We start from the raw sequence: 5,399 nt of genomic DNA on the forward strand, positions 1-5,399 counted from the left end.
CGTCCCCGGATTCTTTATTAATCTCTGGATTCCTATGTCATCTACGCACAGCGCCTTCTCCAGATTCCTGAATCCTTCTTGATGCTGGGACAAGAACCCTGTCAACACACCAAAAATATATTTTTTTGAAGATCTGACAAAAAACTGGTATAATTTTGATTCACTCACACCAGATGGCTATTGTTGTGTCGGCTGTTGTCATTTTTTTTACAATGGAAAGGAAAAGAGGTCAGTGCCCCTCAAGTCAGGCATTGCATGCTTTACAAATTCTTGCAGCACTGGTTGAAAATCACTGGTCTAAGGCCCTACTTTGGCCCAGTAGCTGAGGTAATAGCGCCAAGGAACTGCTGACATAGCGTGGAGAATAGTGTAGACACTGTTCTACTGCTGCTACTGTTATTTCTTCCACTTACGAGCGGGGTGACCCTGGGCGAGTGACTTCATCTCTTTGTAGCTCAGACTCTTCATTTGCAAAACGAGGTTGATAATAATAGTATCTACTACACAGGTTTTTTTTGTTTTTGTTTTTTTTTTAATATTTTATTGATTTTTTACAGAGCGGAAGGGAGATAGTTAGAAACATCGATCAGCTGCCTCCGCCACATCTCCCACTGGGGATGTGCCCGCAACCCAGGTACATGCCCTTGACCGGAATCGAACCTGGGAACTTTCAGTCCGCAGGCCGACGCTCTATCCACTGAGCCAAACCAGTTTCGGTAACACAGTTGTTTTGAAGAGTAAATGTGATCATCCACATGAAGGGCTTGGAATAAATTAAGTAACAATAAATGGTAGTGAGCTGTCCTTTTCTGTACTCCTGGGCTCAGCATGGCTGAGGGACACCGCTTGAGTTGGGAGTCAGGAACAGCCCTGATCTGGGGCTGAACTGAATTCTGGCCCTGGTGCAGTCACTTATCAAGTTTGCGCTTTGCATGTTGACTGGTCACATGCCACATGGAAGGAGAGACCCAGGAGGTAAGTTAAAAAGCACTCCTGAAAATCCTTCAGGAAGCACCATGTTGGGGATAAACCTGCCATGTTTCAAAGCCCGGCATGGACAGTTTTTCTGATTCTTGGTTATAGTCTGTCCTTCAAGGAGCTGGCTTGCATGCAAGGGTGGTGCACAGAGCACGTGTACCTTTGCTCACTGCACATACTCAGTGGTGAGGTGCTCAACAGAAAGCTACATGGAAGCAGTAGCTGTTAGGATCTCAGGTTCGAATCTCCCATCTCACATTCGCTGAGGGGAACATGTTCACCACAGGCCGGTACTCACTACAACATTACTTAAGATTTCCATTCTCTCTCTGTCTGGCCAAGTGTGTGTAACTGAAGTTGTGTGCTTTAAGTGAATGCATTCAGGACACAGCTGCATTGAGACTTGCCTCCCTGAAGTGTTTCCTCTTCTGTAAAATAGGGTAATAACAGTATACTACAGTGTCAGGTTCTTGTGTACATCAAGTATGACAATGTGTGTAAGAACTTTAAATGCTTTTCAGGTAAATGACGTCTCCACTCCTCCCCTTCCCTCAGTGTCCCCCTAATTGGCTGTCCTGACTTTGAGCTAGTCATTCCTTCTCTGGGTCTCAAGACTCTTAACAGCAAAATGTGGGGGTTGTATTAGATGATTTCCAGAGCCCCTTCTAGCTTGAAACTTTCAAGATAGCCTTGCGATTCTAAGGCATTTAGATTGCAGTCAACCTAAATGCTGAGGTTTACGTGGTTTTTCCAGGGCTGCTTTATCAAAGTGGTAAGGATTCATCTAAATACAGCAGCCCTTCGCACACTGTCACATGCTAAAGCCTTGAGAACGAACCATGCATCTTCATGATCAGTCAGTCCACAGCGACCACATTTACCTCTGCCCTCACCACAGTCCTTCAGACGCACTGCTGATGACCACGATTCACCTGCGATGGGAGGACACAGAGCTCCCCCTGCAAGAGACACACACTGGGCAGGTAGGCACTCTCCCTAGCTTTGGGAAAATTCCATTTTGGAGGGAAGCAGGGTGAAGGGAAATGAACTTCGGAGTGAGGCCCTGTATGTAAAATTGCAGTAGATAACTTTCCTGGCAGCATCGTCTGGGTTCCGTTAGAAGTAACGCGCAGCCTTGGGCAGGACCAGGGATTGGCGGGAAGCACTCACTGTGAGACGACGGCAGCTTCAAGTCCACTGCTTAGCCTATTTCCACATCGGGCTTTGGATCCCACTTCTCATTGGACTTCTGTGTTTGGTTGTTTACTAGCAATCCATCACTTCTCCCGCTTCAATGCGTCGCCCCCACCCACCCTGCTCATCTAGCTTCCATGCCTGGCTCAGAGCAGCGGGATTCATGGGAACACCTTCTCCCTTTTGTCTGGAACCCTTTGAAGACTCAACTCAAATTGCCCGTGTCCACACTGAGGCTCTCCTAAACCACTGCCCCAGCCCTGCATGGCCCAAGTCCTCATCACCAAAGCCTTGCCTTGCCAGGGCATACCTCCAGAGTAGCCTTCCTTGGGCTGGCATTTGCTACCTGAATGGGTCTGTATCCCCTGAAGACAGAATGTCTCATCTCTGAATTTCTCATGGGAAGGTCTGGTGTAGTATGTGCTCCGCTTTCAACCTTTGGAAATAACTCTCTGGAAAGGCTGTGCTGGGGGCAAGACTGAGGACAAGGGGAAGACTAGGGATGAGGAGTTACCCTGGATGTAACAGGATGGTGTAAAAGAAAATGACAATGGAGTCAAATGACCTGGATTCAAACCTCAACCCTGCCACTTTCCAACAAAGAATCTGGGTAAGCCACTAGACCACTGAGCTTTCCCCCCCACTATAGGATGAGGATAACAGTATCTACTTAGCACAGCACCTGGCACATACTAGTACTTTTTTATGTCCCAGGTGCTGCTCCAAATATTTAAATGTGTTAAATTAATTTCAATACAACTCTAGGAGGCATTATTCTCTTTTATAGGCACTGTAAATGAGGAAAATGAAGACAGTGAAGGTCAGAGAAATTAAATAACTTCCTCAAGTTCACAGAGCAAGTGAGATGTTCAATAAATGGCAGCAATACATGGGACAGAGTCTCCGAGACACCAATTATGGACTGAGGGGTTTTTGCATCTGGACTAGCTCCAACCTTTCCCCTTAATTGTAGCAAATTACATAGACGAGTCAGTGTTATAGAGTTAACATTATATATTTATTTTAAGTGCCATTCATGCATATCAATTCTGGCAGCAACAATTCTAATGACACTTGGGATATTTCTTTACAGCACTTAACAGTTACAAAGAATGGGGTGCCGTCCATCATACTGGCAAAATATGAAATCGTGCAATAGCAAAACTGTAGAAACATTAAAACACTGACTGTCCAACAGCAGTACAGAGAGCAGATTGTGTTTGCACAAAAAGCCAATGCATTTTCATCACATATATACAATATAGATATGTACACATCACCCTCTGAATGAACAATATCAAAATACTCTATTCCATTTGAAATAATCCCGATTGATTCCCTCCCACTTCAAAGGACATCTGAGAGACACGTATTTACAAGTACACACATGAATACATTTACATTTCAAAAACTACCACAAATGCCAGTCGGATTATTCTCCTGGACAGAGTACTCCCATTTGATTATATGCATTTATTATTCTTTCCCCCAAAAGTCTTCAGTCAATTTAAGCCCAAGACAGAACTTACTCTGAATTAATAACTACCAACTGAAATGGCCACTAGAGGGATGATCTGCAGCTCCCAGGTAGCTCTGCCAGACCTGGAGCCCGCTGGGGCCTGTCCTGGGCTCCCAGGTCACTGAATCACAGAGTGGGATGGGTCTGGATGGAGGCTCTGCCTCCAGTGCCATTCTTGGTAAGTTTAAATTCTTATAAAAATATCGATCACTGAAAATCAGATTGCCAAATAGGAAGTTAGCTTTACACGATTTGAAAAAATCTTCAGTGGTTTCTACTCAAATCATTCAATATAAGAGACTGCATTCCAATACCCAAATTGTTTAAAGTGCATTTTGATCCCCAAGCAATTAGAAGTTTCAAAACAGTCATTTTGGTATCTAGAAAACAGTGACTTGAACAGACTATTTAAAATCTCTCTCACACACCCCTTTATCAAGCGTTTACTCTGCAGGCTGCTATCTCATCTTGCCTCTGATCTATCTAAGAGGGGCCTGATGGCTGCCTTGCCAGAATCCTCTGATTTCCACTGATCCAAGGGGTTGGAACTGAGCTTCCTTTTTCATGCCAAGTAGGGTCCAAAAAAGAGGAACATAAAGGCCTTCCTTACTCCCCAACCGCACCAGCCTTTACCATGGCTGGCTTCCCAGTGATTCACTCAAGGCAACACTCCATAACACACACACACACACACACACACACACACACACACACACACACACACACACACCATACTTTGTTCAAATACTCTCACATACACACATATAGAAACAAAGATGTTCAGTTCAAGTAGAGATTACTCATCACAGAATCACTAAGCTAATTAAAGTGATTTAAGCATGGCTGACAAGAGATTATAGATGTTAAAAAGCAACCAGTGAGCAGTTATTACTCCTTGATTTGATGGAACGTATTTTCCCATTAGAACTGACAGAAATCCTGCTTTTTTTGGTCTAAGGAACCAATCAAAACCTATTCATTTTTAAAAATCTCATTCTTTTAGAAAACTAAGACAATCCATGCTGTCATAATACCACAGATTCTATTTACTATACACAGATGTACAACACAGAAACACACACACACACACACACACACACACACACACACACCATACTTTGTTCAAATACTCTCACATACACACATATAGAAACAAAGATGTTCAGTTCAAGTAGAGATTACTCATCACAGAATCACTAAGCTAATTAAAGTGATTTAAGCATGGCTGACAAGAGATTATAGATGTTAAAAAGCAACCAGTGAGCAGTTATTACTCCTTGATTTGATGGAACGTATTTTCCCATTAGAACTGACAGAAATCCTGCTTTTTTTGGTCTAAGGAACCAATCAAAACCTATTCATTTTTAAAAATCTCATTCTTTTAGAAAACTAAGACAATCCATGCAAAGTAACTGTGATATATGAATCAAAACAATAAACAAACAACAACTAAGAAAAACCGCTAAGAGGCAGGTTGCATTTCAAAGACAGTATCCAAATGCCATGCAACCTCAGAAACACAGGACAGCAGACACAGCAGGCCACTAACAATAAGTGTCTCTCCATCCTCCTGTCAGTGTTTCCTAAATGGAAAGAGAGTGAATGGGAACACTTGCTTTATAAACAATGCCCTGCCGTTTGTTGCCCAAATGAATGGATTCAAATTCTAGAAAGAATCCTATTTAGCTAATAAGTTTCAATCAGCAGG

Source organism: Myotis davidii, unplaced genomic scaffold (genome assembly GCF_000327345.1).
Source record: "Myotis davidii unplaced genomic scaffold, ASM32734v1 scaffold458, whole genome shotgun sequence".
Taxonomy (NCBI): Eukaryota; Metazoa; Chordata; class Mammalia; order Chiroptera; family Vespertilionidae; genus Myotis; species Myotis davidii.